The sequence below is a fragment of the Nerophis lumbriciformis genome, linkage group LG17, assembly GCF_033978685.3.
Source record: "Nerophis lumbriciformis linkage group LG17, RoL_Nlum_v2.1, whole genome shotgun sequence".
NCBI classification, from domain to species: Eukaryota; Metazoa; Chordata; class Actinopteri; order Syngnathiformes; family Syngnathidae; genus Nerophis; species Nerophis lumbriciformis.
Genome location: NC_084564.2, coordinates 32,888,320 through 32,900,000, shown reverse-complemented (window position 1 = coordinate 32,900,000; position 11,681 = coordinate 32,888,320). Strand labels below are relative to the sequence as shown.

At 45.7% G+C, this 11,681-nt stretch overlaps 1 protein-coding gene across 3 annotated transcripts in view; it reads right to left on the bottom strand.

The window, feature by feature from the left end:
- nectin1b (nectin cell adhesion molecule 1b) overlaps positions 1-11,681 on the bottom strand; it is a 211,817-nt gene that overhangs the window by 61,615 nt on the left and 138,521 nt on the right. The gene's annotated exons all lie outside the window — the stretch shown is intronic.

Below are 11,681 nucleotides of genomic sequence, written 5' to 3'. Positions count from 1 at the left end.
GGGAGATTTTCGGGAGAAAATTTGTCCCGGGAGGTTTTCGGGAGAGGCGCTGAATTTCGGGAGTCTCCCGGAAAATCCGGGAGGGTTGGCAAGTATGCACACACACACACACACACACCCACACACACACACACACACACACACAGTCGCGCCAGAAAGGCAGCACCTTCGACACCGGATGTTGCAAGTCTCATGGTTTCTTTGTTGTAACATGTGTAAACGTGCTAGTTGTAACTATCAAGTTGTGTTTTTTTTCTGGCCCTGAACTGAACACCCCCACATAGGAGCCTCATCTGGCCCTGAACTGAACACCCCACATAAGAGCCTCGTCTGTCCATGAACTGAACACCCCCACATAGGAGCCTCGTCTGGCCCTGAACTTAACACCCCACATAGGAGCCTCGTCTGACCCTGAACGAACACCCCACATAGGAGCCTCGTCTGGCCAGGAATTCAACAGCTCCATATAGGAGCCTCGTCTGGCCCTGAACTCAACACCCCCACATAGGAGCCTTGTTTGGCCTTGAACTGAACACCCCACATAGGAGCCTTGTCTGATCCTGAACAAACACCCCATATAAGAGCCTCGTCTGGCCCTGAACTGAACACCCCAAATAGGAGCCTCGTCTGGCCCTGAACTGATCACCCCAAATAGGAGCCTCGTCTGGCCCTGAACTGAACACCCCACATAGAAGCCTCGTCTGGCCCTGAACGAACACCCCCACATAGGAGCCTTGTCTGGCCCTGAACTAAACACCCCCATACAGGAGCCTTGTCTGGCCCTGAACTTAACACCCCACATAAGAGCCTCGTTTGGCCCTGAACTGAGCCCTGAACTGAACACCCCACATCAGAGCCTCGTCTGGCCCTGAACTGAACACCCCCACATAGGAGCCTTGTCTGGTCCCGAACTGAACACCCCCACATAGGAGCCTCGTCTGACCCTGAACTGAACACCCCACATAGGAGCCTTGTCTGGCCCTGAACTGAACACCCCCATACAGGAGCCTTGTCTGGCCCTGAACTTAACACCCCACATAAGAGCCTCGTTTGGCCCTGAACTGAGCCCTGAACTGAACACCCCACATCAGAGCCTCGTCTGGCCCTGAACTGAACACCCCCACATAGGAGCCTTGTCTGGTCCCGAACTGAACACCCCCACATAGGAGCCTCGTCTGACCCTGAACTGAACACCCCACATAGGAGCCTCGTCTGGCCCTGAACTGAACACCCCACATAAGAGCCTCGTTTGGCCCTGAACTGAGCCCTGAACTGAACACCCCACATCGGAGCCTCGTCTGGCCCTGAAATGAACACCCCACATAGGGGCCTCGTCTGGCCCTGAACGAACACCCCCACATAAGAGCCTCGTCTGGCCCTGAACGAACACCCCCACATAAGAGCCTTGTCTGGCCCTGAACTGAACACCCAACATAGGAGCCTTGTCTGGCCCTGAACTGAACACCCCACATAGGAGCCTTGTCTGTCCATGAACTAAACACCCCACACAGGAGCCTCGTCTGGCCCTGAACTGAACACCCCACTAGGAGCCTCATCTAGCCCTGAATTGAACACCCCACATGGGAGCCTCGTCTGGCCCTGAACGAACACCCCACATAGGAGCCTCGTCTGGCCCTGAACTGAACACCCCCACATAGGAGCCTTGTCTGGCCCTGAACTGAACACCCCACAAAGGAGCCTCATCTGGCCCTGAACTGAACACCCCACAAAAGAGCCTCGCCTGGCCCTGAACTGAACACCCCACATAGGAGCCTCGTCTGGCCCTGAACGAACACCCCACATAGGAGCCTCGTCCGGCCCTGAACTCAACACCCCCACATAAGAGCCTTGTCTGGCCCTGAACTAAACACCCCACACAGGAGCCTCATCTGGCCCTGAACTGAACACCCCACATAGGAGCCTCGTCTGGCCCTGAACTGAACACCCAACATAGGAGCCTCGTCTGGCCCTGAACTGAACATCCTACATAGGAGCCTTGTCTGGCCCTGAACTGAACACCACACATAGGAGCCTCGTCTGGCCCTGAACTGAACACCCCACATAGGAGCCTCGTCTGGCCCTGAATGAACACCCCCACATAGGAGCCTTGTCTGGCCCTGAACTGAACACCCCCATACAGGAGCCTTGTATGGCCCTGAACTGAACACCCAACATAGAGCCTTGTCTGGCCCTGAACTGAACACCCCACATAGGAGACTTGTCTGTCCCTGAACTGAACACCACACACAGGAGCCTCGTCTGGACCTGAACTGAACACCCCACTAGGAGCCTCGTCTAGCCCTGAATTGAACACGCCACACAGGAGCCTTGTCTGGCCCTGAACTGAACACCCCACATAGGAGCCTCGCCTGGCCCTGAACTGAACACCCCACATAGGAGCCTCGTCTGGCCCTGAACTTAACACCCCACATATGAGCCTCGTCTGGCCCTGAACTCAACACCCCCACATAGGAGCCTTGTCTGGCCCTGAACTAAACACCCCACACAGGAGCCTCGTCTGGCCCTGAACTGAACACCCTACATAGGAGCCTCGTCTGGCCCTGAACTGAACACCCTACATAGGAGCCTCGTCTGGCCCTCAACTGAGCCCTGAACTGAACACCCCACATAGGAGCCTTGTCTGGCCCCGAACTGAACACCCCCACATAGGAGCCTCGTCTGACCCTGAACTGAACACCCCACATATGAGCCTCGTCTGGCCCTGAACGAACACCCCCACATAGGAGCCTTGTCTGGCCCTGAACTGAACACCCCCATACAGGAGCCTTGTATGGCCCTGAACTGAACACCCAACATAGAGCCTTGTCTGGCCCTGAACTGAACACCCCACATAGGAGACTTGTCTGTCCCTGAACTGAACACCCCACACAGGAGCCTCGTCTGGACCTGAACTGAACACCCCACATAGGAGCCTCGTCTGGCCCTGAACTGAACACCCCACACAGGAGCCTTGTCTGGCCCTGAACTGAACACCCCACATAGGAGCCTCGCCTGGCCCTGAACTGAACACCCCACATAGGAGCCTCGTCTGGCCCTGAACTTAACACCCCACATATGAGCCTCGTCTGGCCCTGAACGAACACCCCACATAGGAGCCTCGTCTGGCCCTGAATTCAACACCCCCACATAGGAGCCTCGTCTGGCCCTGAACTCAACACCCCCACATAGGAGCCTTGTCTGGCCCTGAACTAAACACCCCACACAGGAGCCTCGTCTGGCCCTGAACTGAACACCCTACATAGGAGCCTCGTCTGGCCCTGAACTGAACACCCTACATAGGAGCCTCGTCTGGCCCTCAACTGAGCCCTGAACTGAACACCCCACATAGGAGCCTTGTCTGGCCCCGAACTGAACACCCCCACATAGGAGCCTCGTCTGACCCTGAACTGAACACCCCACATATGAGCCTCGTCTGGCCCTGAACGAACACCCCCACATAGGAGCCTTGTCTGGCCCTGAACTGAACACCCCCATACAGGAGCCTTGTATGGCCCTGAACTGAACACCCAACATAGAGCCTTGTCTGGCCCTGAACTGAACACCCCACATAGGAGACTTGTCTGTCCCTGAACTGAACACCCCACACAGGAGCCTCGTCTGGACCTGAACTGAACACCCCACTAGGAGCCTCGTCTAGCCCTGAATTGAACACGCCACATGGGAGCCTCGTCTGGCCCTGAACGAACACCCCACATAGGAGCCTCGTCCGGCCCTGAACTGAACACCCCACATAGGAGCCTCGTCTGGCCCTGAACTGAACACCCCACACAGGAGCCTTGTCTGGCCCTGAACTGAACACCCCACATAGGAGCCTCGCCTGGCCCTGAACTGAACACCCCACATAGGAGCCTCGTCTGGCCCTGAACTTAACACCCCACATATGAGCCTCGTCTGGCCCTGAACGAACACCCCACATAGGAGCCTCGTCTGGCCCTGAATTCAACACCCCCACATAGGAGCCTCGTCTGGCCCTGAACTCAACACCCCCACATAGGAGCCTTGTCTGGCCCTGAACTAAACACCCCACACATAGGAGCCTCGTCTGGCCCTGAACTGAACACCCTACATAGGAGCCTCGTCTGGCCCTGAACTGAACACCCTACATAGGAGCCTCGTCTGGCCCTCAACTGAGCCCTGAACTGAACACCCCACATAGGAGCCTTGTCTGGCCCCGAACTGAACACCCCCACATAGGAGCCTCGTCTGACCCTGAACTGAACACCCCACATATGAGCCTCGTCTGGCCCTGAACTGAACACCCAACATAGAAGCCTTGTCTGGCCCTGAACTGAACACCACACATAGGAGCCTCATCTGGCCCTGAATTGAGCGCTGAACTGAATACCCCACATAGAAGTCTCGTCTGGCCCTGAACTGAACACCCCACATAGGAGCCTCGTCTGGCCCTGAACTAAACACCCCCACATAGAAGCCTCGTTTGGGATCCACTTTTTTTCAATCTTCCACATCCTACACCTTTTACACGGCACCGCCTTACAGGAATTATCTTCACCATCATCATCTTCACATCATCATCATCATCATCATCATCATCTTCACATAACCACCATCATCATCATCATTATCTTCACATCACCATCATCATCATCATCTTCACATCATCATCTTCATCATCTTCGCTTCACCATCACCGTCATCATAATCATCTTCATCATCATCTTCACATCACGTCACCATCATCATCCTCACCGTCATCATCATCATTTTCATCACCATCATCATCATCATCATCACCATCATCATCATCATCATCATCATCATCAGTATCACCGTCATCATCATCATCGTCATCATCATCATCATCATCATCAATGTATGTAGCCATACACGTATGTATGTATGTATGTATTTACAGCATGTATTTATGAATGTATGTTTCCGTATATGTATGTCCATCCATTTTCTACCGCTTGTCCCTTTCGGGGTTGCAGGGCGTACTGGAGCCTATCTCAGCAGCATTCGAGCGGTAGGTGGGGTACATCCTGGACAAGTCGCCACAGCATGTATATACAGCATTGATGTTTTTTGTATGTATGTATGAATGTATGTTTCTATGCATGAATATATGTACTGTATGTATGTACAAACGTACGTACAGCATGTATGTACTGTATGTGTGTATGTATGTACAGCATGTATGTATGTATGTATGTATGTATGAATATGAATGTTTCAATGCATATAAATGTGTATTTATGTATGTACTGCATGTACTGTATGTATGTATGTATGTATGTACAGTATATGTACTCCATGTACCGTATGTATGTATTTTCAGCATGTATGTATGTATGTAAGGTACTCCTACCATCTCAGTTCAAGGATGGTGACAAGATGTATAATGACCCTGTTGTTATAGTAAATGAATTTAACAATGTATTTGCAAATGTGGGTTCAGCACTGTCAAAGGATATGGGAAAACCAAATAGCAATCATGTAAATTACATTAGGGGAAATGTCCCTACTCTCTTTCAGTTTGATGATACTAATGAAACAGAGGTATTGGAATTAGTTTCCATCTTGAAGATATCAGCAGCGTGTCATGATGATATAGGTGCTTCATTGAATAAATCATTTTCCTCCTATATTATTACACACATATTTACCTATCCCTGCAACTTGGGGAGGTTCCATCAGATTTAAAAATAGCCAAAGTTACTCCTGTGCATAAATCTGGAGATCCAAGACTTTTTAATAATTACCGGCCAATATCAGTGTTACCATGTTTCTCTAAAATATTGGAAAAACTGCTTTATAAAAGAATGCTGCACCACTTGAATGAACACAATATGAACACCAGTATGGTTTTAGGAAAAGTCACTCCAGCGATGTGGCTCTTGTTCAGTTGGTTGAGAAAATCTATAATGAGAAGGAATTTGCTATTGGCATATTCCTTGATCTTTCTAAAGCTGTTGATACTGTTGATTATACTATTTGACTTGAAAATTGCATATCTGTGGTTTTCAAAATATTGATTTTAAATGGCTGTCTAGTTATGTTTATAACCGCGAGCAATTTGTGATGTCAATGGTTGTCCTTCATCCAAACTTAAGATGTAATGTGGAGTTCCTCAGAGGTATATACTTGGACCCCAACTATTTCTCATTGACATCAATGCTGTATCTTCATCCTTTACACCCATTCTGTTTGCTGATGATACAAATTTGATCCTAACTCACAAGAAATTTGAAAACGTCATTAAGGAAGCTAATTCTGGTATAGCCGTGCTATCTGAATTGTTTCTGTTAACAGGCTATCACTAATTGTAAACAAATTGTCACGGCCAGGGCGCATTGGAATGCGCCCTCATCCTGGCGCTCTTCTTGTCGCACCTCGGGACACGCCCACGGCCGCGAACTTCCAGGGATGCGCCGCGCGCGTCTACGCCCTGCAGCAGCCGCCAGCTACAATCATTTACCGGCAATCAGCACACCTGCCTGTAATGAAGGAGCTGCCTTCATAAGCGTAGACAACCTGGCATGCCGGCACCTGAATATAATCTTCTGTTGGTGTTCAGTAAGCTATCATCTGATGTTTGATGCAATTCTCGCTTTATGCTCTCTATCTGTCCTCTCTGCGCTTTCCCTGCGTTGATTGTCGTGTCCTCCCTCACCCCGCAGTTCCCTGTGTGTATCCCCGAGTCAAGCTGTGCGTCTTGTGCTCCCCTATCGTCCCTGCCTCCTTCGCGTTTCCTGGTTCTTGACTCCTCGCTTTCCCCTGGACTACGACAACTCGCTCCTGCCTCTCGACCGCGTTTCCGCCCCTGGACAACTCTGCCTGCCTTGCCCTTGCCGAACAACACCGCTCCTCTTAACACGCACCTCCAACATTTACGGTAAAACGCTCCAGTTAAATACTACACATAGTTTTACACCATACACACTCTTGGATTTTGTCACACTCCATTTCCTTAGTTTGTATATTTAGTATTGTTTGATTATTAAATATATTTGGACTATATATATATATATATATATATATACATATATATATATATATATATATATATATATATATATATATATAATCAATTATTGAACATTACCGCTCTCTGGTGTCAGTTGCCGTCATCTTCCTCTGTTAAACCATAACACATATCCAACTTTATTGTGTTTGCAAGCAAAAACAAAACATATTGTAAACAGAGTGCTAAGATTTATATTGGAGGTATCAAAATTAGTCAAATGTCATCTACCAAATTTCTAGGGATTAAAAATAGTCATGGACAGAACACACCCAGCTGCACAGATACTCATAGTGTCAAGATCTCTTGGTGTCATCAGAAGAATCAGGGCTTCTTAACTCTTTAATACAGTTTAATTGATCCATATCCTATCTATTTGAATATTGTCTGGGCTGGTACATATCCATCACATTTACACAAATTATTCATTATGCAAAATAAATGTGTAAGAATAGCTACTTCCTCTAACTATTTGGCTCCTCTGTTTAGGAAACTAAAAGTACTATCTACCAGAGGTGGGACCAAGTCATTGCTTTGCAAGTCACTAGTAAGTCTCAAGTCTTTGCCCTCAAGTCTCGAGTCAAGTCCCGAGTCAAGACAGGCAAGTCCCGAGTCAAGTCCAAAGTCAAGACTGGAAAGTCTCAAGTCAAGTCCCAAGTCCTGCATTTTGAGTTTCGAGTCCTTTCAAGTCCTTTTAACCACAGACTAATATATTTACACAGATTGTGTATGCTTTTAAAACGCTGTATTTATTCATTAAAACAAGTGCATTTGAAATTGCAGGAACAAAAATAGTGCTGACATTGCACTTCATAATAGCACTATTAACCAGTAATTTTAAACATTTAACTAATTCCTTTACAGAACAAACACATTTTAAAAAACAAGTGCAACTGTACTTATTTGCACAAAAGTGTTAACATTGTATTTCCATTGCATATTGCAGTGTAACTAGTTCCACAGCAGTTTCTATCCTGTTCTTACCTTATCTCATTGATCTCATCTCATACTGTATGTGTGTTGAGGTGTGCGTACACATGAAAAACATAACAAATACATGAACATAACAATGAACAGAGTTGTACTTTTTAGATGTCAGGGCCCTATGCAATATGTACACACATTCTTAATATAGTATACATTTTAACTGACCTTTATTTGACTATGTTTGTCTTTTTGTAGGTGGTTAAATTACGCAATGCTGCTGACCGCCGTCTAACGTTACGTTACTGTGTGTGATACATTGACTAACGTAACGTTATGTATAGGTACCTCATGCAACCCTGCTTAAAAAAAATCACTTGACAAAAAGTATGAATAAGGTAGCGAACTGCAGTGGACGCAACAGATTGCCGTGTTTGCAATGACGTTGCAATGACATCTTATAAGTAGACCCAGCATTGGTTGCTGTGACGCAAGCAATTTGGCCGCCATCTTGAAGTGGTGATGAGGAGCTGGCGAGCAGCCTAAACTGACAGTTGACAGGTAGAAAACAAAGATGCCGGGCTGGTGTTCAGCGTTTTCCTGCTCAAATGAGCGGACTGTTGAAAATAGGAATTGGGGGATTACTTTTCACAAGTAAGATTTAACATTAACGTACTATTGGTTGTATTTTATGAAAATAATATTACCACAGAGTTGAGAAGGAGCAAAGATCTTCAATATTTGTATGTGAAAATCACAAATTAGTCTTCTGGGGGAGGATGAACCCCCTACAGGGGTTTGGTTTACAAACTTTCAGCCCCACCTAAAACAAAATTCACCAGCTGCCACTGATTATGATGCATTCTCATTTTAGGCAAAATATAAGACAATACTTTCTTAACAGTATAATTGTAACCAGGAATAAGTCTTCAAGTAACAATTTTTTAATACTAACATTGTTGGGTAAAACAGAATTTGGATCCAGTGAAACAGATTGATGGTTTTAGCTGATAGACTTTCAGGTGTTTATATATGTTTATGTTTAAGTATTTGGCAGACGCTTTTATCCAAAGCGACATACATAAAAAATACATATAAAACAATCAGTGTAAACATTATCATTTAAGGGAAGAATGTAATAGAAAATATCAATACAAAGTGTCAAGACAAAATAAACTCTCTGCTGCTGCAGCAACAGAAATACAGTCTATAGGTCCCTAAGATATATAGATATCTAATGTATTCATACATTGTTTATGTAGAATATACGCATGTATATATAACTTAATCATATTGTTTCTTCAATTTAAAAATAGCTGTCCCTGTGTTTCCCCTTCTCTGGGATTATATTCCCAGTTTTGATCTAGGACGTCTGGTCACTTATAGCATATAAGAATATTATATTACTGTTAAGCAAACTATGAATAATAAAACATGTGTCTTTTATCATAGCTACACGTATGACAAAAACGCGCGTGAAAATCAGTGGTATTCAGTGAGGTAAGATGAATTAAATGCGCTGACAGTTCATTGCTCCTGCCAAATGAATTGCACTGAACACCACTCCAAGATGGCGGCCCCGCGTCTCGTCTGCGCCAGTAGGCAGTAGCGCTCCATGCTGCGTACCCTTAGAAGATGTCTATGGTTATAACGTTAGCAGTGAGTTTGCAGCCTCACTGATTTAACTACACAGCAAATAAAAGTCACGTTACTTAGCCAATAAACGTTATCTTACATTCAAAACTTACCCTTCTTTGTGCAACTTTAAATGTCGAACGAAGTTGGAAGTTGTTGCGTCTCCGTCTGTAATATTCGAACTGCGTGATTTGTATACGACAATTCATTTTTTGTTGACCAAGTCGTAGTTTTTACACCCGAACGAAACCAACTTTGGCATAATTGTTTCTCACTGGTGCGTTGTTTGACAACTTGTTCGGTGGTTGTCCTGCAATTTGATTGGATGAATGCTGTGTGATGAAAACAACGTAGATCTAATTTGATTGGCTGTTGTACTGAGAGCACACCAGCTGACAGGAACAACACGCTGATAGACACAGACGAAGAAAATGAAAGATACGGAGCGCTCCCAAATAACTTTTTAATTGTTGGGTTTTGGGGAAAGTAGCAAGTCATGTCAAGTCAAAAGGCTCAGGTCCAAGTGAAGTCACAAGTCATTGATGTTAAAGTCTAAGTCGAGTTGCAAGTCTCTTAACATTTTGTCAAGTCGAGTCTAAAGTCATCAAATTCATGACTCGAGTCTGACTCGAGTCCAAGTCATGTGACTCGAGTCCACACCTCTGCTATCTACTAATGGTATCAACCAGAGGTGTGGACTCGAGTCACATGACTTGGACTCGAGTCAGACTCGAGTCATGAATTTGATGACTTTAGACTCGACTTGACAAAATGTAAAAAGACTTGCAACTCGACTTAGACTTTAACATCAATGACTTGTGACTTCACTTGGACTTGAGCCTTTTGAATTGACATGACTTGACATGACTTGCTACTTTCCCCAAAACCCAAAGATGAAAAAGTTATTCGGGAGCGCCCCGTATTTTTCATTGTGTACTTGTCTATCAGCGTTGCGTGTGTCAGCTGGTGTGCTCTCAGTACAACAGCCAATCAAATTAGATCTACTTTGTTTTCATCACACAGCATTCATCCAATCAAATTGCAGGACAACCAAGGAAGAAGACATGTCCAAACCACACGCCAGTGAACAAAAAATGATACCTAAAATAATTTTGTTTGGGTATAAAAATTACGAGGTGGTCAACACAAAACGGTTTGCAGTATGCAACACATGCGGTTCGAAAATTACTGATGGAGAGGCAACAACTTCCAACTTCGTCCAGCATTTGAAGTTGCACAAAGAACGGTAAGTTTTGAATGAAAGATAACGTTTATTGGCTAAGTAACGTGACTTTTATTTGCTGTGTAGTTAAATCAGTGAGGCTGTAAACTCACTGCTAACGTTATAACGTTATTGCAAACACGGGAATCTGTTGCAGTTCACTACCGTATTCATACTTTTTGTTCAGTGATTTTTTTTAAGTTAAAAAGTTAAAGTTAAAGTACCAATGATTGTCACACACACACTAGGTGTGGCGAAATTATTCTCTGCATTTGACCCATCACCCTTGATCACCCCCTGGGAGGTGAGGGGAGCAGTGGGCAGCAGCGGTGGCCGCGCCCGGGAATCATTTTTGGTGATTCAACCCCCAATTCCAACCCTTGATGCTGAGTGACAAGCAGGGAGGTAATGGGTCCCATTTTTATAGTCTTTGGTATGACTCGGCCGGGGTTTGAACCCACAACCTACCGATCTCAGGGCGGACACTCTAACCACTAGGCCACTGAGTCGGTTAAGCAGGGTTACGTTAGTCAATATATCACACGTAACGTTAGACGGCGGTCAGCAGCACCGCGTATTTTAGCTACCTAAAAAAAGACAAAAATAGTAAAATAAAGGTTAGTTAAAATGTATACTATATTATGAATATGTGTACCGTTTTAGCTAGCTTTCTGACATACTGTTGGTTGTTTACCTCAGTGGTCCCCAACCACCGGGCCACGGCCCGGTACTGGTCCGTGGATCGATTGGTATCGGGCCGCACAAGAATTTTTGTAATTTTTTTTATTTTTATTAAATCAACATAAAAAAAACAAGATACACTTACAAGTAGTGCACCAACCCAAAAAAACTCTCTCCCCCCTTTTGTTCTGGGCATTGAACATGAAGACTCTT